We start from the raw sequence: 24,379 nt of genomic DNA, 5'->3' as shown, positions 1-24,379 counted from the left end.
GTCCATTGACAGAGGAATGGATTAAGATGATGTGGTGATGTGGTACATATGTACAATGGAATATTACTCGGCCATTAAAATGAATGAAATAATGCCATTTGCAGCAACATGAGTGGATGTACAGATTGTCATACTGAGTGAAGTATGTCAGACAGAGAAAGAGAAATATAATATGATATCATTTATATGTGGAATCTAAAAAAAATGATACAAATAAAGTTATTTACAAAACAGAAACAGGCTCACAGACTTAGAGAACGAACTTATGGTTACCAGAGGAAAAGGGTGGGGGTGGGGGAGGGTTAGTTAGGAAGTTTGGGATTGACATATACACACTGTTATATTTAAAATGGATAAGCAACAAGGAGCTACTGTATAGCAAAGGGAACTCGGCTCAACATTATGTAACAACCTAAATGGGAAAGAATTTGAAAAAAAATAGACACATGCATATGTATAATTACTTTGCTGTACACCTGAAACTAACATTATTAATCAACTCTACTGCAATATAAAATAATATGTTTAAAAACGAAGAAAATGGAGGAGAGGAGGATCAAAATGGTGGTGTTGGGGACTTCCCTGGTGGTACAGTGGCAAAGAATCCACCTTACAATGCAGAGGACGCAGGTTCGATCCCTGGTCAGGAACTAAGATCCCACATGCCATGTGGCAACTAAGCCCACGTGCCGCAACTACTGAACTCATGCGCCTCAACTAGAGCCTGTGTGCTGCAAAATACAGAGCCCACATGCTCTGGAATCTGTGCACCACAACTACAGAGGCCACGTGCACTGGAGCCTGCATGCCACAACTAGAGAAGAGAAAACCTGCATGCCACAACCAGATAGAAGCCTGTGCACTGCAACGAGGAGCCTGTGCACCACAATGAAGAGCCCACATGCCACAACTAAGACCTGACACAGCCAAAAATAAATTTAAAAAAAAAAAAAAAAGATGGTGTAGTAGGAGGATGTGGAGTTCACAACCCCCACAAACACATCAAAAATATATCTACACCTGGAAGAATTCTCACAGAAAACTAACTGGAAACTGGCAGAACATCTCCTATACAACTGAAGCTGCAAGAAAGATCTCCACATAACTGGGTAGGATGAGGGGAAAAAGGCATTGAGCAGGAACCTGCACCCCAGGAATGGATCTGTGAGGAAGAGAAGGTCTACACAGGCAGACCCTCCCTCTGGAGAGAGCTGGTTGACTCACAATCTGAGCATCCCAGTCCTGGTGTCCTCCACCAGGACACCATGGATGAGACAAACACCCTCGCCTGCTGGAAAATCAACTGAGAAAGAAGGGCTGGAGAAGCCTAGACTCTACTTGCAAGGAGTGCACGTGTGCTGGCTTGCTGACAATTCGGGCAAAGAAAGTCTTGCACTGGCGACTGCCACCTCAACATCCTTCCTAATCTGAAGGCGCAAACTCACTCCACACCATAGCCTGTCATGAAATCAGGGCAAAGATTTGTTCTAACTGTGCAGAGACAGACCAGGGCACCTGAGTTGTGATCGGGGCAGAGCCATGAAGACCATTGTCAGTGCACACACATGGGTGGTGGGTCTAACTGGGTGGACATTATCAGTGCACACACCAGGGGGCACCACAGGAAAGTGCAGTGGTTAAGCACTGAATCTTGGCTAGACAGACCCTGGGAGAGAACTCAGTCTAGCTATACAGAGATAGACTAGAGGGCCTGGACTGTGATCTGGATGGAGCCAGCACTAAAAATGCACAGTGGCTAAGCACTGAATCTCCAGAAGACAGGTCCTGGGTGAGAGTATGCTCTGATTCACTTCCCAGGGAGAATGCCCTGGCTCTGCCCACTCCACACCACAGCTTAGCGCTAGATCTGGGGCAGGCAGGTATGGGAGAAGTCTGCCACAGAGGCTGCACAGATCTCAGGCAATAGCACAGCCACTTAAACTTCTATATCAACAATGCCTTGACCCCCAACCCCAGCCTACTCCACATCATAGCCTTTCACTAGATCTGGGATGAACACAAAAGAGAAAGGTATGTTACCTTGGGCTGCTTCTGAACGGAACGTGGGATGCATACACAGGTGGTGCTTAGTTTCACTGTAACCACATTGGCCTCACTTGCTTCAGTAATCTCCTTTGGTCAGGGCACATACTCAAGGGCAATGGAACCTGATCAAACCTGACCCTCTGGGCTTCTACTCCAGCAAATGGGGATCAGACCCCACCCCCGACAAGGCAGTGACACCCATGGAGCAAAGAGTAATCTCCACCTCACATTTAGCACAGGATCTAGATACAATAACATCAATCACACCCCATATCAAGGGGATAAAAGCCAGCACACTCCAAGGAAAGACATGGCTGACACCCAGAACAAAACCAGCCTTCACACCAAAAATATTGAACACACAGAGTCTACAAAGGGAGGCTCCAACCTAAAAACACCTCTTCAACCACAGTAGATAACTGTTTCTCCTAAATTCAGAGAGACAGAGTAAGTTAAGCAAAATGAAAAAGCAGAGGAACTACTCCCAATGAAAAGAACAAGAGACCTCACCAGTCTAACAGACCCCAAGTTCAAAAAGAAGAAAATAAAAATGCTAAAGGAATTAAGAAAGATTATTGATAGAAATGCAGATCACTGTAACAAGGAACTAGAAACTATGAAGATGAACAAATAAAAAATAGACAATTCAATTGACAAGATAAAAACCAATGTAGAAGAAATGAATAGCAGACTAAATGACAGAAAAATGAAAAAGTGATCTGGAAGATAGACTAATGGAAAATACCCAATCAGCAGATCAGACAGAAAGACAAATAAAAAAGAAATGAAAGCAACATATGATATCTACAGGATAATATTAAGCATGCCAACTTACACATAATATGTGTTCCAGAAGGAGAAGAGAGAAACAAGGGGATCAAATGTATTTGAAGAAATTATGGTGGAAAACTTCCCAAATTTAAAGGAAACAGATATCCAGGTACAGGAAACACAGAGGGTCCAAAACAAGGTGAACCCAAACAGACCCACACCAAGATATGTCATAATTAAAGTGGCAAATTTAAAGACAAAGATAGGATTCTAGAGGAAGCAAGAGAAAAGCAAAGAGTTAGTCACCAGGAAACCTCCATAAGGCTATCAGCTGATTTCTCTGAAGAAACTTTGCAGGCCAGAAGGGAGTGGCATGATATATTAAAAGTCCTGAAAGGGAAAAAAACTGCAGTTTAGGATACTCTACCCAGCAAAAATGTCATTTAGGATAGGAAGAGATAAAGAAATTTCTCAGAGGAGCAAAAACTAAAAGAATTCAACAATAGTAAACCGACCCTAAAAGAAATATTGAAGGGTCTTCTGTAAATAGAAAAGAAGCAAGAATCTAAAGGAAGGGAAAATCACAATAGGAAAGGCAAATATGTAAAGGGGTTGAAGATCATTTAAATAAACCAGTACTGAGATTTAAAAATAATAAAAACAATCATAAAAGCTATTATAACTATAATAAACAGTAAAAGGATAAGCATGAAGAAGTAAAATAGGACATCAAAATCATAAAATGTGAGGGAGGGATGTATAAAAAAGTAGATCTTTCTATTATTTTCTTTTATTTTTTGGCAATGCAGCATGGTATGCAGGATCCTATTTCCCCAACCAGGGATTGAACCCACACTCCCTGCAGTGGAAGCACAGAGTCTTAACCACTGGACTGCCAGGGAACTCCCAAAAGTAAATCTTATAGAATGTGTCTGAACTTGAATGACTGTTAGTTTAAAGTAAGTAGGTATAGTTATAGGTCAACATACCTGAACTCCATGGTAACCACAAATCAAAAACATGTAAAAGATTCCAAAAACCAAACAGAAAGTAACTCAAGGATACTACAAAAGAAAATCATCAAATGACAAAAGGAAAAACAACAATAAAAAAATAAACAAAGAACTATAAAAACAACTGGAAGACAAGAAATAAAATGGCAATAAGTACATACCTATCAATAATTACTTTAAACGTCAATGGACTAAAACTTTCCCATCAAAAGACATAGAGTTACAGATTGGATTAAAAAAAAATAACTGGGCCTTCCCTGGCAGGCCAGTGGTTAAGACTTCTCGCTTCCAATGCAGGGGACACGGCTTCAATCTGTGGTTGGAGAAGTAAGATCTCACATGCCAAGCAGCCAAGAAATAAATAAATAATAATAAAAATTAAAAAAATAAAAAGGAAATAATTTTTAAAAAAAACCTACAACATGCTGTCTACAAGAGACTCATTTCAGAGTGAAAGACACAGACTGAAACTGAGGGGATGAGAAAAGATACTTTATGCAAATGGAAATGACAAGAAAGTGGGGTAGGAATATTCATATCAGTCAAAATAGACTTTAAAACAAAATCCATTAAAAAAAAGAAAAACATCATATAAAAATAAAGAGATCAATACAAGAAGAGGATATTATGCTTATTTATGTATATCTATTCAATATAGGAACACTTAGATATATAAAACAAGTACTAACAGGCATAAAGGGAGAAATTGACAATAATACAATAATAGTAGGAGACTTTAAGACCCCACAAACGTCAATGAACAGATCATCCAGGCAAAAAATCAGTAAGACAGCTGAAGCCCTAAGTGACTCAACTGACCAGCTGGACTTAATTGAAATCTACACGACACTATGTTTAAAAAAAAAAAGTATACACATTCTCTTCAAGAGTGTATGGGATTGGGCTTCCCTGGTGGCGCAGTGGTTGAGAGTCCACCTGCCGATGCAGGGGACACGGGTTCGTGCTCCGGTCTGGGAAGATCCCACATGCCATGGGGCGGCTAGGCCCGTGAGCCATGGCCGCTGAGCCTGCGCATCCGGAGCCTGTGCTCCGCAACGGGAGAGGCCACAGCAGTGAGAGGCCCGCGTACCGCCAAAAAAAAAAAAAAAACAAAAGTGTATGGAATGTACTCTAGGATAGACCATATACAATGACACAAAACAAGCCTCAACAAATTTAAGAAGATAGAAATTTTTTCAAGCAACTATCCAGACCACAGTGGTATGAAACTAGAAATCAACCACAGATTAAAAAAAATGTGGAAAAAATAAACACATGGAGAGTAGACAACAATGCTACCCAAAAACCAATGGTCAATGAAAAAATAAAAGAAATCAGAAAATATTATACTTTGAGACAAATGAAAAAGAAAAAGGCAATATTACAAAATCTTTGAGATGCAGCAAAAGCAGTTCAATGAGGGAAGTTCATAGTGATACAGGCCTTCCTAAAGAAACAAGAAAAATCTCAAACAACCTAACCTACAACCTAAAAGAATTAGAAAAAAAAAAACAAAATCTAAAGTTGGCAGAAAGAATGAAATAATAAAGAATGAAATAATAAAGGGAGTGAATAAAGTGAATAAAGTGAATAAAATACAGCTTAAAATTACAGTAGAAAAGATCAATAAAACCAAGATCTGGATTTTGAAAAAATAAGCAAAATCAACAAATCTCTAGGCAGACTCACCAAGAAGAAAAGAGAGGACCCTAATAAACAAAATAAGAAATGAAAGAGAAGAAATAACAACAGGGCTTCCCTGGTGGCATAGTGGTTGAGAGTCCACCTGCTGATGCAGGGGACATGGGTTCATGCCCCAGTCCGAGAAGATCCTACATGCCACGGAGTGGCTAGGCCCGGGAGCCATGGCTGCTGAGCCTGCGCGTCCGGAGCCTGTGCTCCGCAATGGGAGAGGCCACAACAGTGAGAGGCCCGCGTACCAAACACACACACAAAAAAAAACATAAAAAAGAAATAGCAATCTATACCACAGAAATACAAAAAATCACATGAGAATACTATTAACAGTTCTGTCAACAAATTGGACAACCTAGATGAAATGGTCATGTTTCCAGAAACATATAGCCTGCCAAAACTGAGTGAAGAAAAATCAGGTAGTTTGAACAGTCCAATCAACAGAAGTGAAATAGAATGTGTAATTAAAGCAACAACAACAACAAAAACCAAACCAAAACAAAATAAATCCCTCCAAACAAAAGTCCAGGACCAGATGGCTTCACTGGGGAATTCTACCAAACAAAAAAAAAGAATAGAAAAGGAGAGAACATGTCAAAATGCATTCTATGAAAACACCATCACTCTAATACACTACAAAAAAGAAAAATCCAGGCCAGTATCTTTGATGCATATAGATGCAAAAAATCTTCAAAAAAATATTATCAAACTGAATCCAACAATACATAAAAATCATACACCATGATAAAGTTTGATTCATTCCAGTGTCACAAGGATGGTTTAACATACAAAAATCAATGTGATAAACCATATTAACAAGAGGAAAGACAAAAAACACATGATTATCTCAATTGACGAAGAAGAAGCATTTAACAAAATTCAACATCCTTTGTGATAAAAACTTTCAACAAAGTGAGTATAGAGGGAAGACATCTCAACACAAAAGCCAGTTACAACAAACCAACAGCCACATAATACCTAACAGTGGAAAGCTGGAAGCCTTCCCACTAAATTCAGGAGCAAGACAAGGGTGTGAATTCTCACCACTTCTATTCAGCATAGTATTGGTAGTCATAGCCACAGAAATCAGACAAGAAAAACAAATAAAACGTATCCAGTTTGGAAGGGAAGAGATGAAACTATCACTATTTGCAGATGACATGATAATTTACATAAAAAATCCTAAAGTCTCCACACAAAAACTATTAGAACTAATGAATGAATTCAGCAAGGTAGAAGGATACAGGATTAATATTCAGAAATCTGTTGCATTTCCTTACACTAATAACGAAATACCAGAAACAGAAAGTAAAGAAAAGAAAAGAAACCCCTGGGAGTAAACTTAACCAAGGAAGTCAAAGGTCCATACACTGAAAACTATAAAACATAGAAAAAGGAAATTGAAGATGATTCAAAGAAATAAAAGATATTCCATGCTCTTGGACTGGAAGAATTTATATTGTTAAAATGGCCATACTACCCAAAGCAATGTATAGATTTATTGCAATTCCTATCAAAATATCTGTCACATTTTTCACAGAATTAGAATAATCCTCAAATTTGTATACAACTGCAGAAGGCCTAGAATTTCAAAACAATCCTGAGGAAAAAGAACAAAGCTGGACGCATAACCTTCCCAGACTTCAGACCATACTACAAAGCTACAGTAATCAAAACAGCATGGTACTGGCACAAAAACAGACATATAAATTAATGGAACAGACAGCCCAGAAATATTCCCATACAACTATGGTCAATTAATCTATGACAAACAAGGCAAAACTAGTCAATGGAGAAAATCTCTTCAAAAGTGATGTTGGGAAAGCTGGGCAGCTACATGTAAATCAATGAAATTAGAACTCCCACACACCATATATAAAAATAAACTCAAAATGGTTTAAAGACCTAAATATAAGACATGAGACTATAAAACTCCTAGAAGAGAACATAAGCATAACTTTCTTGGACATAAATCTTAGCAATATCTTCTTAGATTAGTCTCCCAAAGCAAAATAAATAAGAGCAAAAATAAACAAATGGGACCTTTCAACTTAAATGCTTTTTCACAGCTAAAGAAACCATCAACATAATGAAAAGACAACCTACGGAATGGAAGAAAATATTTGCAAATGATGCAACTGAAAAGGGGTTAATATCCAAAATATACAAACAGCTCATACAACAATACTAAAAAAACAAAAACCCAATCAAACAACAGGCAGAAGACCTAAATAGATATTTTCTAAAAGAAGACATACAGATGGTCAACAGGCACATGAACAGATGTTCAACATAGCTAATTATTAGAGAATTGCAAATAAAAACCACAATGAGGTAGCACCTCACACTAGTCAGTATGGTTATCATCAAAAAGCCTACAAATAATAAATGAGGTAGCACCTCACACTAGTCAGTATGGTTATCATCAAAAAGCCTACAAACAGGGCTTCCCTGGTGGTGCAGTGGTTGAGAGCCTGCCTGCCGATGCAGGGTACATGGGTTCATGCCCCGGTCCGGGAGGATCCCACATGCCGCGGAGTGGCTGGGCCCGTGAGCCATGGCCGCTGAGCCTGCACGTCTGGAGCCTGTGCTCCACAACAGGAGAGGCCACAGCAGAGAGGCCCATGTACCGCAAAATAAATAAATAAATAAATAAATAAAAAGCCTATAGGGCTTCCCTGGTGGCACAGTGGTTGAGAGTCCGCCTGCCGATGCAGGGGACATGGGTTCGTACCCCAGTCTGGGAAGATCCCACATGCCGCGGAGCGGCTGGGCCCATGAGCCATGGCTGCTGAGCCTGCACGTCTGGAGCCTGTGCTCTGCAACGGGAGAGGCCACAGCAGTGAGAGGCCCGCATACCACAAAAAAAAAAAAAAAAAAAAAAAGCCTACAAATAATAAATGCTAGAGAGGGTGTGGAGAAAAGGGGACCCTTCTATACACTTGGTGGGAATGTAAATTGGTGCCGCCACTATGGAGAACAGTATGGAATTTCCTTATAAAACTAAAAATAGAGCCACCATATGATCCAGCAATCCCAGTCCTGAGTATATATCCAGAAAAAACAAAAACTCTAATTCAAAAAGATATATACACTGTAATGTTCATAGCAGCAGTATTTACAATAGTCAAGACATGGCAGCAACCCAAGTGCCCATCAACAGAAGACTGGCTTAACAAGATGTGGGGTGTGTGTGTGTGTGTGTGTGTGTGTGTGTGTAGTGGAATATTACTCAGCCATAATAAAGAATGAAATATTGTCACATACAGCAACATGGATGAACTTAGAGAATATTATACTAAGTGAAGTAAGACAGAAAGACAAATATAATATCAGTTATATATGGAATTTAAAAAATAACACAAAAGAATCTATATACAAAATAGAAACATAAAGACATAGAAAACAAACTTATGGTTAACAAAGGAGAGGTGAGGTATGATAAATTAGGTGTATGAAATAAACAGATAAAAAATACCATACATAAAATAGATAAGCAACAAGGATTTACTGTATAACACAGGGAATTATATTCAGTATCTTGTAATAACTTACAATGGAAAATAATATGAAAAATATATATACATATATAACTGAATCACTTTGCTTACACCTGAAACTAGCACAATATTATAAATCAACTATGCTTCAAAAAAGAGAAAAACCCTCTAAAACTAGGAATAAAGGGGGAACTTCCTCAACTTGATAAAGAACATTTATAAAAACCCTACAGCTAGCATCATACTTAATGTTTAGAAAGTAGAATCTTTCCTGCTAAGGCACAGATATCCCCTCACTACTCTTTTCAACATTGTGCTGGAGGTAATAGCTAATACAATAAGAAAAGGAAATAAATGTTAAACAGATTGGGAAGGAAGAAATAAAACTGACTTTGTTCACAGATAACATAATTGTTCATGTAGAAAATCTCAAAGTTAAAAAAAAAGAACTATAATAAGTGATTACAGCAAGACTAAAATATACAAGGTTAATATATGAGTCAATTGCTTTAATAAATACCATCAATGTATAATTGAAATTTGAAATTAAAAACAATACCATTTACAAAAAATAATACTTAGGTATGAATCTAAAATATGTACAGGATCTATATGTAGAAAACTACTAAACTCTGTTTAAGGAAATCTAGCAAGATATAAATGGAAGGATATTATGAATTCATGGATTGGAGGACAATATCATTAGATGTCAATTCTACCCAACCCAACTTGATCTATAGATTCAATGTAATCCCAATTAAACTTTCAGCAAGTTTATATGTATATATCAACAAATTGATTCTAAAGTTTATATGGAAAGGCAAAAGACCCAAAATAGCCAACACAGTACCAAAGAAGTTGGAATGATGCAACCCAACCTCAAAGCTGCAGTAACAAAGACAGCATATATTAGGAAAAGAATAGACACATAGATCAGTGGAACAGAATAGAAAGCCCAGAAATAGATTCATACAATTTTGTCAACTGATCTTTGACAAGAGATCAAAGTCAATTCAATTGAAAAGGATAGTCTTTTCAACAAATAGTGTTGGAACAACTAGACATCCATATGAAAGAAAAAAAAAAAAGGAATCTAGACGCAGACCTCACACATTTCACAAAAATTACCTCTAAATGGATCATATGTAAAATGCAAAAGTACAAAACTTCTAAAAGATAACACAGGGGAAAATCTAGTTGACTTGTGTTTGGCAGTGAGCTTTTAGATACACCAAAACATGATCCATTAAAGAAAAAATTAAGTTGAAATTTATTAAGATCAAAGACCTCAGCTCTGTGAAAGATGCTGTTAAGTGAGTGAAAATACAGGGGAAAGGTCTTTGCAAAATGCAAAATGCATATCTGATAAAGAACTTGTATCCCAAATATGCAGAGAACTCTTAAAACTCAACAGTAATATAAGAAAGAACCCAATTTTAAAATGGGCAAAGGATATGAACAGGCACATCACAAAGAAGATATGGAAATGGAAAATAAGCATATTAAAAGATGTTCAGGGCTTCCCTGGTGGCGCAGTGGTTGAGAATCTGCCTGCCGATGCAGGGGACACAGTTTCGAGCCCTGGTCTGGGAAGATCCCACATGCCACGGAGCAACTAGGCCCGTGAGCCACAACTACTGAGACTACGTGTCTGGAGCCTGTGCTCCACAACAAGAGAGGCCACGATAGTGAGAGGCCCGCGCACCGCGATGAAGAGTGGCCCCCACTTGCCGCAACTGGAGAAAGCCCTCACACAGAAACGAAGACCCAACACAGCCAAAAATAAATAAATAAATAAATAAATAAATAAATAAATAAATAAATAAATAAATAAATAAATAAATAAATAAAATGAATATCTGGTATAAAAAAAAAAAAAATGTTCAGTCCCAGGACCTGGCTTCATCTGCTGGTGGGTGGACATCATCCCCAGGATCTCCTGGACCCCAACTCCACCCACCAGTGAGCTGGCACTATCCCCAAGGCCCCCTGGGGTTCTGCAGTGAACTGCTTCACGACCCAGCCTTTCCAAGCAGCAGCTGGTATTCTCTGCACAAGGCAGGGCCTGGCAACCAACCAACTTGACCAGAGGCCCACCAAGCCTACCAGGCCATCCACAGTAGTAGTTTATAATTGCAAAAGACTGGACACATGACTGTCCATGAATTGAGGACTGGTTGATTTGGTACATCTATGCAATAAAATACTAGTCAGCTCTTAAAAAGAAAGCATCAAAGTACTGAAGGAAAGAACTGCCAAACAAGAATACTCTACTGAAAAAGTTGTCCTTCAGAGCTGAAGGAGAGAGAAAGAGTTTTCCAGACGAGCAAAAGCTAGTGGAGTTCATTAACACTAGACTGACCTTACAAGAAATGTTAAAAGGACTTCTTTAAGCTGAAATAAAAGGGCATAATTAGTAGCAGGAAAACATATGAAAGTGTAAATCTCACTTGTAAAGATAAATATTTGGTAAAAATAAGAATGATTTAATGTTGTAAAGGTGGTAGGTAAATCACTTACAAAGATTGTATGAAGGTTAAAAGATAAAAGTAATAAAAATAACTCTATAATAATTTGTTAATGAATACACAAAATATAGAGATAAAAATTGTGACATCAAAAATATAAAATGTTGGGGAGGGGGAGGAAAATGTAGAGCTTTGTAATGCATCCAAACTGAAATAATTAACTTAACATAAACTGTTATAAAAAGATGGCAGCTTATATGTAGAATGACTACCAAGGTATTAAGTAGGGAAAAGAAAGCAAGATGCTACTGTTTGGGTAAAATGGACAACGGAATACGTATATGTAAGTACTTGTATAATTATAGATTATGTTTATAAGAATACATACATACAAAACAGGTAAAATTGGTTCCTCTAAGAAACATAAGTCGAACTTGAAATTTTTGAACTCTTCTAATATGTTCATGTATTGACTTTTTCAAAAATAAGATTTAAATTTTTTATTAGGTACCTAAAGAAAAGTAAATGGATAGCGGGAATTTCCCATTGAGTTTAAGCTTCATAATGACAACAATTTTTTTCTGCAATAACCATTATTTTATGAGTTAGCATCAACTTTAATTCATGGTTATGGCATTATGTGTTGAATATATTAAATATACTAGTGAAGGCAAAAATAATGAATGCTATTATTAATACCAGATAAAATAGAATTAAGTGGAAAATCATTAAATGGAATATTGTCATTTTGTGGTAATAGAAGTTACAATCATCAGTGAATATATAACCATCATGGATTTAATACATAAAAATCATATCACTAAAAATATATAAACTACTAGAAATGTTAAATTTGCAAATGATCACTTATTTTTATCAAGATTAAGCAAAATAATTAATTTTAATACTAAAATTGCTAAGATTGATCATATAACATGTATAAAGTTTATGAAATATATGTTTCAGTATATTCAGGTTGTATGAAAATAATAGCATAGAATATTAAAAATCCCAAAATAACTATGTCAGAAAATGAGTATTAAACTCCAAGAGACCTAACTCTGAAGCTCATGATATGTGGAGAAAGAGAGAGAGAGAGGGAGGGAGGAACAAAGGAAGAAGGAGGAAGAGAGGGAGTGGGATGGGAGAGAGAAAAAAAGAGAAAAAGAGAGACTGACTCAGTTATGTATTGTTGTAGAAACTGGTGATACATAAAACCAAGAAACAGAAAAGAAAAAATATTTTCTTGGACCTTATACTTTAGTGAGAGAAGAAAGGCAATAAAATATGAGCAATTATATATAATATATATGAGATAGTTTTAGTTCTATTAAGGAAAATACATCACAGTAAGGAACTAGAAAGTGAAGAGTGCTGTTGATATTTTTGAAGAGATTTTTAGAGAAGAACTCTATTGTATGCTTGGAGAGTATTGATGGCATTTTCTGAAGAATTAAGTCCTGTGCATATCTGTGAGAAAGGTATTACAGGAAAGAAAGCAATTACATGAAAAAATACTTAAATGGAACATGCATAATAGTTTGAATAGTAAGAAAAGAACTTTAACTGGAGAAGTGTTAGCAAAATGGAGGATATTAGAAGATGAAGGCATATAGTTAACAATGAGAAAAAATATGTAGGGACTGATAAGTCAAAGTAGGAACTTTATGTTTTATTATTAATTAGAAGGAAAGCCATGGGAGGGCTTAAAGAATAGGGATGACATGATTTAACTTATATTTTCAAAAGTTTTTCAGTATCAATGGTGGAAAATACTTCGAGAAGCAAGAAGGGAAATACAGAAACATTAAAATTGCAAGATTTCATGTGAGTTATAAAGGTTATCTGGGATGAGGTTTTTATACTGTAAGTAGTGAGAAGAAATTTAATTCTGGATATTATATTAAGGTAGAGATTGCAGGCTTTAATGATGAAATGAAGATGAAGTAAAGGGAGAAGTTCAGGATGTTTCCAAAATTTTTGTTCTAAGTAAATGGAAAAGGTGAATAGCTATTTATTGATAAGAAAAAGGCTAGAGAGAAAAAAATTTTACAATTTTGTAAAATTGTAATTAAGAGCTTGGTTTTAGACATGTTACACGTGAGATACCTTTCAGACTGCCAAGGGTGAACCAAACATTTGGATATAAAATATAGTTCCAGAGAAAGATAAGGTCTAGAAATACAAATTGGGTATCATCAGAATACAGACAGTATTAAAAACTATATGACTAGATGAGATCATATAAGGAGAGAGTATAGGCACATCCATTGCATTAGTCAAAATGGTGGAGTAGAAAGATGCTGAGCTCACCTCGTCTCATGGGCACACAAAAATTACAATTTACAGAATACTTATCAATGAAAGACAAGACCCTACCAGAAGAGATCATGTACAACTAAAGATATAAATTAAAAAGCACAATAAGACAGGTAAGAGGGGCAGAACTGCAGTACAGTCAGACCCATACCCCCAGGTGGGCAACCCCAAAACAGGAGAATAATTACAATTACAGAGGTTCTCCCCAAGGAACAAGGGGTTGGGGTCCACACTGAACTCCCCAGCCTGGGGGTCCTGCACTGGGAAGACAAGAACCAGAACATTTGGCTTTGAAGGCCAGCATGGCTTAATTTTTGAAGGCCAGAGGGCTGTGAGAAATAGAGATTCCACTCTTAAAGGGCACACACAAAATCTCACATGCTCTGGGACCTAGGACAGAAGCAGTAATTTGAAAGGGCCCAGCATACCTACTGAGCTTTTAGATTCTCCCAGAGGGGCAGGAGGCAATTGGAGCTCATTGTGGGGAAAAAGACACCAGTGGAAGCCATTGTGGGGAGCTCTGGTGCTGGCAAGCACCAGTTTGGAATCTTCCCTCTAGTGTACTAACCTCAGGATGCAGCCCCACCCACACTCACCAGCCCTTAGACACCAGTATTGGAATGCCTCAGGCCAAGCAACTAACTGGGCAAGGACACAGATCCACCCACCACTAGACAGGCTGCCTTAAGACCCCCTGAGCCCACAGCCAACCAGAAGTAACATTGCCCATCAGAGAGTCCAGGACCAGGCCCTACCCACCAGTGCTCAGGCACTAGATCTGGGACCACAGGGCCCTGCAGCCAGAGACCCCTGGACCAAGATCCATCCAAAAGTGGCAGGTACCAGCTTCAGAATTGCCAGTCCTCCCACCAATGAACCTGCCATAACATCAGGACCATCCTCACCCACCAGTAGGTGGATATCAGCCCCAGGAAAACCACAGGCCCACAGTCTGCAAACCCAGCCCATCCATCAGCAGGCCAGCAACAGCCCTGGGACTGGCTGGGCCCTCACCCTCCCAACCACCAGGCTTTGGAATATCTTGAACTTGCAGCCAGCTCTGTCAGGAACTGGCCACAATCACCAGTGGTCCAACACCAGCTCTGGGACCCATGGGCCCTGCAGCCAGACACCAGGTCCTGGCTTTGCCTGCCAGTGGGCCAGTACTAGAGTCAGGACCTGGCTTCACCCACTGGTGGGTGGACACCAGCACCAGGATCTCTTGGACCCCAACTCCACCCACCAGTGAGCCGGCACTATCCCTGAGGCCCACTGGGGCTCTGCAGTGAACTGCTTCATGACCTAGCCCTGCCAAGCAGCAGCTAGCAGACTCTGCATAGTGCAAGGCCTTGCAACCAACCAACATGAGCAGAGGCCCATCTAGCCTACCAAACCACCCACAGTAGTCAGCTCACCACAACAGAAGGACCCAAGCAGTCTACACTGGGGACATGTCTAGAACATATAGCTCTAGTGACCGAGGGGACACTAGATTGTGGGGACACATAAGATGTCTCCTACAAAGGGTCACTTCTCCAAGGTCAGGAAACCAGACACGAAGAAATAAAAACAGCAAATTAGGCAAAATGAAGTGACAGAGGAACATGTTCCAAATGAAGGAACAAGATAAATAACCCCCCCTGCCCCCACAAAAGAACTAAGTGAAGTAGAGATAGCCAATCTACCCAAGGGAGATTTCAAGGTAATGATCATGATCAAAACCTTGGGAGAAGAATGGATGAACAGAGCAAGAAAAGTTAGAAATTTTTGTTTTCTACAAAGATTAGGAAATATAAAGAAAAACCAAACAGAGATGAAGAATACAATAACTGAAATGAAAAAAACACTAGAAGGAATCAACAGTAGACTAAATGATACAGAAGAACAGATCAGTGAGATGGAAGACAGAGTAGTGGAAATCACTGCCACTGAAGAAAAAAAAGAATAAAAAGAAATGAGAACAGTTTAAGAGAGCTCTGAGACAACATAAAGCATATTAACATTTTCATTATAGGGTTCCAGAAGGAGAAGGAAGAGAGAAAGGAGCAGAGAACATATTTGAAGACATAATAGCTGAAAACTTCCCTAACCTGGAAAAAGAAACATCCAAGTCCAGAAAGCACAGAGAATCCCAAACAGGATTAACCCAAAGAGGAACACACCAAGACATGCTGTAAGTAAAATGAAAAAATTTAAAGATAAAGAGAGAATATTAAAAGCATTAAGAGAAAAGAAACAAGTTATACACAAGAGAACCCCCATAAGACCATCAACTGACTTTTCAGCAGAAACTCTGCAGGCCAGAAGGGAATGGCACAATACATTTAGAGCGATAAAAAGGGAAAACCTACAACCAAGAATACTCTATCTGGCAAGGCTCTCATTCAGATTTGATGGAGAGATCAAAAGTTTTACAGACAAGTAAACTAAGAGTTCAGCAACACCAAGCCAGCTTTATGAGAAATGTTAAAGAGACTTCTCTAGGTGAAAAAGAAAAGACCACAACTAGAAACATGAAAATTATGAAGGGAAGAAACTCATCAGTAAAGGCAAATATACAGTAAAGGTAGTAAATCAAGCACGTACAAAGCTAGAAGGAAGGTAAAAAGAAAAAAGTAGTAAAATCATCTCTATCCACAATAAGCAGTTAAGGGATACACAAAACAATTAGATGTAAAATATAATCATATCTATATCCACATATATATATACATATATTTCTATATTTCTATATATAAATCTCAAGGTAACCACAAACAAAAACTCTATAATAGATAACACACACAAAAGAAAGAAAGGAATTCAAACATAACACTAAAGATAATTATCAAATCAAAAGGGAAGAGAGTAAAAGATGAAGAAAGGGAAAAAAAGACCTACAAAAACAACCTAAAAACAATTAACAAAATGGCAATAAGTACATAAATATCAGTAATTACTTTGGATGTAAATGGACTAAGTGCTCCAATCAAAAGACACAGAGTGGCTGAATGGATACACAAGCAAGATCCATATATATGCTGCCTACAAGAGACTCACTTCAGATCTAAAGACACGCACAGACTGAAAGTGAGGGAATGGAAAAGGTATTCCATTCAACTAGAAATCAAAAGAAATCCAGGGTAGAAATACTTATACCAAACAAAATAGACTTTAAAACAAAGACTGTTACAAGGGCCAAAGAAGGATATTACATAATAATGAAGGGATCAATCCAAGAAGATATAACCATCATAAATATATATGTGCCCAACATAGGACCACCTAAATACATAAAGAAAATATGAACACACATAAAGGGAGAAACTGACACTAAATAATAGTAGGGGACTCTAACACCCCACTTACATCAATAAGCAGATCATCAAGACATAAAATCAATAAGGAAACACTGACCTTAAATGACACATTAGACTAGAAGAACTTAATAGATGTATATTGAATATTTCATCCAGAAGCAGCACATTCTTTTCAAGTGCACATGGAACATTCTCTAGGATTGATCATGTGCTAGGCCACACACACACACACACACACAAAAAGCCATGGTAAATTTAAAAAGATTGAAATCACATCAAGCATCTTTTCTGACCACAATGCTATGAGACTAGAAATCAATTACAAGAAAAAAAAAAAAACTGCCAAAAAAACCAAACACGTGGAGGATAAATAATATGCTACAAAACAACCAATTTGTTACTGAACAAGTCAAAAAAATTTAAAAATACCTTGAGACAAATGAAAATGAAAACAAAATAATCCGAAACAAAAATCTATGGGATGCAGCAAAAGAAAGTCTAAGAAGGAAATTTATAATGATACAAGCTTATGTTAGGAAACAAGAAAAATCTGAAATAAACAGTCTAGCCTTATACCTAAAGGAACTAAAAAGAGAAGGACAAACAAAACCCAAAGTTAGTAGAAGGAAAGAAACCATAAAGATCAGAGCAGAAACAAATGAAATAGAAACAAACAAACAAAAAAAAAAAACAATAGAAAAGATCAATGAAATTAAGAGCTGGTTCTTTGAAAAGATAAATAAAATTGATAAACCTTTAGCCAGACTCATCAAGAAAAAAAGAGGGCCAAAATCAATAAAATCATAAATGAAAATGGAGAAATTACAACCAATACAATGGAAGTACAAAGGATCCTAAGAGATTCCTACAAACAACTATATGCCAATAAAATGGAGAACCTAGAAGAAATGGACAAATTCCTAGAAATGTACAAATTTGCAAGACTAAACCAGGAAGAAATAGAAAATGTGAATAGTCCAATTACCAGTAATGAAATTGAATCAGAACGAAACAAATAAAAACACCCAACAAACAAAGTCCTGGAACAGATGGCTTCACAGGTGAATTATACCAAATATTTAGAGCCTAATTAACACCTATCCTTCTCAAACTATTCTGGAAAATTTCAAAGGAAGGAATGCTTCTGAAGTCATTCTATGAGAATAGCATCACCCTGATACCAAAAACAGACAAATATATCACACACAAAAAATTACAGGCCAATGTCACTCATGAACATAGATGCAAAAATCCTCAACAAAATATTAACAAACTGAGTCCAAAAATGCATTAAAAGAATAACACACTATGAGCAAGTGGGATTTTTCCCAGGGACACAAGGATGTTTCAATATCAGAAAATCAATCAATGTGATACACCACATTAACAAATAGAAGAATAAAAACCACATGATCATCTCAGTAGATGCAGAAAAAGCTTTTGACAAAATTCAACATCCATTTATGATAAAATAACTCTCCAGAAAGTGAGTATAGAGGGAATATACCTCAACATAATGAAGGCCATATATGATAAACCCACAGCTAACATTATACTCAATGGTTAAAAGCTAAAAGCATTTCCTCTAAGATCAGGAACGTTCCAAGGAAGCCCTCTCTTGCCACTTTTATTCAACATAGTATTGGAAGTCCTAGCCACAGCAATCAGACAAGAAAAAGAAATGCAAGGAATCCAAATTGGAAAGGAAGAAGTAAAACTCACTGTTTGCAGATGACATAATATTATATGTAGAAAATCCTAAAGAAGCCATGGAAAATTACTAGATATCATAAATGTGTTCAGTAAAGTTGCAGGATACAAAATTAACATATTAATATACAGAAATCTTTTGCATTTCTATACACTAACAAAAAACTATCAGAAACAGAAATTAAGGAAACAATTCCATTTACAATCACATCAAAAAGAATAAAATACCTAGGTAAGAAATCTACCTAAGGTGATAAAAAAATCTATACTCAGAAAACTATGACACTGATGAAAAAAATTGAAGAGGATACCAATAGAACAGATATACCATGTTCATGGATTGGAAAATTAATATTGTTCAAATGACCATACTACCCAAGGCAATCTACAGATTCAGTGCAATCCCTATCAAAATAACAATGACACTTTTCACAGAGCTAGAACAAATAATTTTACAATTTGTATAGGAACATGAAAGAACTCAAATATCTAAAACCATCTTGAGAAGAAAGAACAGAGCTGTAGGTATCACACGCTTTGACTTCAGATTATACTACAAAGCTACAGTAATCAAATCAGTATGGCAAATAGTACACAAACAGATATATTGTTCATTAAACAGAATAGAGAGCCCAGAAATAAACCCACACACGTATAGTTAATTAATCTATGACAAAAGGAGGAAGAATATACAAGTGAGAAAATACAGTCTCTTCAATGAGTGCTGTTGGAAAAACTGGACAGTTACATGTAAAAGAATGAAATTAGAATAATTTATCACACCATATACAAAAAGAAACTCAAAACTGATTGATGACCTAAATGTAAGATTGGAAACCATAGAACTCCTAGAAGAAAACAAAGGCAGAACACTGACATAAATTGTAGCAATTTTTTGGGGGGGATCAGTCTCATAAATAAAGGAAATTAAATCAAAAATAAATAAATTGGACCTAATGAAACTTAAAAGCTTTTGCACAGCAAACCATTGACAAAATGAAAGGACAACATATTGAATGGGAGAAAATATTTGAAAATGATATAACTGAAAAGGGATTAATATCTAAAATATATAAACAGCTCATACAACTCAATTCCAAAAAAGCAAACAACCCAATTAAAAAATCAGCAGACCTGAATAGACATTTTTCCAAAGAAGACATGCAGTTAGCTAACAGCACATGAAAAGCTGCTCAACAATTATCAGTGAAATGCAAACCACAATGAGATATCACCTCACACCTGTCAGAATTGTTATCATCAAAAAAGCCAAAAATAAATATTGGTGAGGATGTGGAAAAAAGGGAACCTTGTACACTGCTAGTGGCAATGTAAATTGGTACAGCCACTGTGGAAAACAGTATGGAGCTTTCTCAAAAACTAAAAATGGGACTACCAACTGATCCAGCAATTCTGCACCTGAGTATATATCTGAAGAAAATGAAAATACTAATTTGAAAAGATATATACACCCAGTGTTCACAGCAGTATTATCTACAATAGCCAAGACATGGAAGCAATCTCAGTGTCCATTAACAGATGAATGGACTAAAAAAAAGTGGTATATATGCAATGGAATACTACTCAGCCACAAAAAAGAATGAAATTTTGCCATTTGCAACAACAGTGAATATAACACAAAAGAAACAGACTCACAGTTGTAGAGAACAAACTAGTGGTTACTAGTTGTGAGAGGAAATGGGGGAATGACAGGCTGGGATAAGGGACTAAGTGTTTACAAACTACTGTGTATAAAGTAAATAAGCCACAAGGATAAACTGTACAGCACAGGGAATATAACCAATATTTTATAATTATAAATGGAGTAAAACCTTTAAAAATTGTGAATCACTATGTTGTACACCTGAAATTTATATAATACTGTAAATCAACTATATCTCATTTTAAAAAAAGAGGAAAAATGGTAAGGAGTATAGATAAAAAAGAAGTATCCCTTTACTTATTTCCAAGAGGGGCCATACCTATCTCTGGAGCCAAAAAGAATATCTACCAATTGTCCATGAAGTTTCATATATTTCTGGTGTGTGTGTGTCTGTGTGTCTGTGTGTAGTTGAGGGAATGTGGACTCTGTGGGGATAGATAGTTGTTTTTTATGTACTTGTTTCTATATAATAGAAAGCAGCAGTTTGCCCATAAATTAATACCCTTTTCATGCCTCCTTTCTGAATGACAGCTTTCTGGAAAGATAGTTTGCACACTTCCCTGTTCAAATCCAGCTCTTGTTTTCTTCTGTGGAATTCAGAGTAACTTCTGCCACCAGCCTCAGATGCCACTCCCATTGCTGCAAATAAGACACTGCTGATTTTTGGTTTTTTCCCTCATGAACTATCAGTTTAGACAACTGTCTTCTACTGTAATTATTTCTGAGAATTAGAGTTGCATGTATCTTCTCTTTGTGTCTTCATACTCCTTCAGTAACTTTGACAGCCCTTTCTCATGAGTAGTATTTTGGGATTACAAATCTCTCATAGTTTTAGAGAAGCTAATTTGCAAATCTGCTACTCATTATTCTTGTTGTTTTGGTATAATTTTAACAACCTAAGATTTCTGGCAAAATGCGCTTGAAATCTTGATGGTGAATATATCTGAGAAAAAATAACTGTTCCCTGGTTTATGATAAATATATTTATTTTTTTCTTTATCTTTCCTGATCATGTCTGCCCTTTCTCTCTATTACCTCTCTAGGACTAAAAAATATTAACTTGAGTTGACCTTAACAACGTCTTATAAAAGTATACAGTTTACTTAAATTCTTTTTTGTCTGACCTTTTCTGGGCTTGGTAAAGATAGATTTTGGTCCACCTTGTAGAATATTTTTTAATACTAGGATGGCCTTGTCATTCCCTATGTAGTTTCTCAAGAGTAACATTATTAATAATCTACTGAGTATACTTTTTTTTTTTTTTTTTTTTTGCAGTACACAGGCCTCTCACTGTTGTGGCCTCTCCCATTGCGGAGCACAGGCTCCGGACGCGCAGGCTCAGCGGCCATGGCTCATGGGCGCAGCCGCTCCGTGGCATGTGGGATCTTCCCGGACTGCGGCACGAACCTGTGTCCCCTGCATCGGCAGGCGGACTCTCAACCACTGCGCCACCAGGAAAGCCCGAGTACACTTTTTAAAATGGATTTCTTCCCATAAATTAGTATATTTCCATTGTAACCTACAGAAACTTTGAGGTGAATGACTTAAGCTCCATAACACAACAGGTATTGCTTTTCTTGACAATTATTTCATGTCTAAGGTTGTATGAGGCACAGAGATAAAGGACATTTTTTTCCCATGTGATGAGTGCCAAGTTTTATAAAATGTACCTGACTAGAGAGTATCTTCCTTTTAATAGGAAGAGACTTAAATAAGGATGAGGAATGCATTTTCTCCTAGGTAAAAAAGAATCACGACTACCCAACCATTGGATAACATGAGAATTAAGATTTTTATATCCTAGTATAATAATCATTAAATAATGTGCATTGATTTGCTTTTTTAGCAAAAAATACATCCTCCATTTTGATGCTTACAAATACTGGATGCATTTTGTTGAGCTAGATTCCTAAATCTACTTATTTTACTAATTCAAAGAGAAGCACAAACACCTTTCTTTAACCTACAATTTGAGTATTTGTATCTAATTGGTTGCAGTTGAGTAAATACATGCTTGTCCTTACAGTGTTAAACACATAAGCAGCAGTGTTTATGCTATGTAAGTGTGATTAACTTGTGAAAAATTCATCAAGTACCCTGAGATCTGCACAGCTTATTTTAAAATTATGTATAAAGTTTTGAAGAATAAAAATGGTTTGACAAGTAGGCAGCCCACAAAGAAACTGACACATCAAGGGAAGAAGATCAAACAGCAATATAGCAGGCATATTCACACTGTAGATGCCGTGTCTGGCTCTACTCCAAAGGGGTTGAAAGAACAGTAGACATGAAAGATAGAGAAAGAATAGAGACATGAATCTCAAGGAGGAGAAATGAAAGACCATTTGACATTCAAAAAAAAATTTTTTTTATTTTATGTTTTTGACACACAGTCAATAAACTCACCTCCGCTTAACTTAGTTAACTGAATGCAACTATTGTCTTATATCTATGGAAAGCAACAAAAAAGAACACATCAAAAATGTCTCTGCTAAGTAATCTGAATCTCTGATTTCAGTTTTCCTCAGCTTCCCACATATAGGATAATGCTGAGAAATTATGTACACAAGTCTAAATTCAGAATGTCAGTTTACAGTTCTTTATTTTATAACATTATATAATATTTTTAAAAATTTTATTATGATGCCAAATCTTAATTAAGGGTTATATTCTAATTAAACATTGTATGTAACATTTTGTTTTTAATTTTATTTGTTAATTATCCATTATTTTAAATTTCAATATTCAAATTTATTTTTGTTTTATTTTTAAAATTCAAGCCCATCAAACATCTATGTGCCACTTAACCTATTTTGGATTTCGTTATTTAAAAACACTTTTGTGTAAAAGTATATAAATATGACACTATGAAAAATAAAACCATACTAAAATTGATAAGAACTGGAAATATTGCCCTTTATAAAAGCTTTTTTTAGTAATAGTGGAATTGTGTTTTTTTAATCCTATGGAATTGATCACATATAAAGATCTCCCAATTTTCATCCTTTACTATATAAATCTTAAAGAAATAATATTTTCTGGGTAAGAGATTAGTAATTATTAAGTAACTAATAAAGAAAAAGGGATAATTATTGGAATTTCTGTATTTAAGAGTAGTACGTGCTCTTTATATTCTGATTGATGCTGACAAATTGCCCTCCCACAAGGCCCTAATGTGTTAGAACTTCTTCCACTAGATATCTTTGCCTCTCTGATGGGCAAGTAGTTACATTTTAATGTTGGTGTAATTTGCATGACTTTGATAAATTTTGAATTGGTAAATATTCAATATTTTCATATGTTTTATTGGAAGTTCATATTATTTTCTGTTAATTGTATATTCCTTATTCATTTTTTCCAATAGATTTGTTTGTCCTTTTTCTAGTTAATATCAATTGGGGAACTATCTTCTGTTTTCAATTTTAAAGATTTGCTTCAGATCATTTCCTATTCAGTATCTTCTTTTGTTTTCCTCAGGGTTGTTTTGTTTTTATCAAATTTCACAAATGAAAAAAAAGAAGGCCTCATCTGTATTGTTTATTTTTTTCTCCAGTAGTGTTTTGACTAAATATAAACACACATTTTCTTACTCTTTTCTTACCTGAAATTTCTAAATCAATTGTAACCCATTTTCTTGGTATACTTTTAACCTCCTGTGTTTCCTTTGTGAATGATGTCACTGTCTCTTCTACAATGATGTGACCTCCTTGTTTTCTCATCTTACATAATTTTTGCTATAACAGAATCTAAAGCTCACTGAACACCTTTATATAAATTCTGAGTGGACACTTTGATTAAATTATTGAAGTTACTTTCAGTCTTTGGAATAAGGACGTACCTGTGTTCACTTCTGCTTGGTAATCAACTATACAAGACTACATGTGAAAATACTAGG

Source organism: Delphinus delphis, chromosome 1 (assembly GCF_949987515.2).
Source record: "Delphinus delphis chromosome 1, mDelDel1.2, whole genome shotgun sequence".
Classification (NCBI taxonomy): domain Eukaryota; kingdom Metazoa; phylum Chordata; class Mammalia; order Artiodactyla; family Delphinidae; genus Delphinus; species Delphinus delphis.
The sequence above is the reverse complement of the archived record's forward strand: the minus strand, read 5'-3'. Positions refer to the sequence as shown.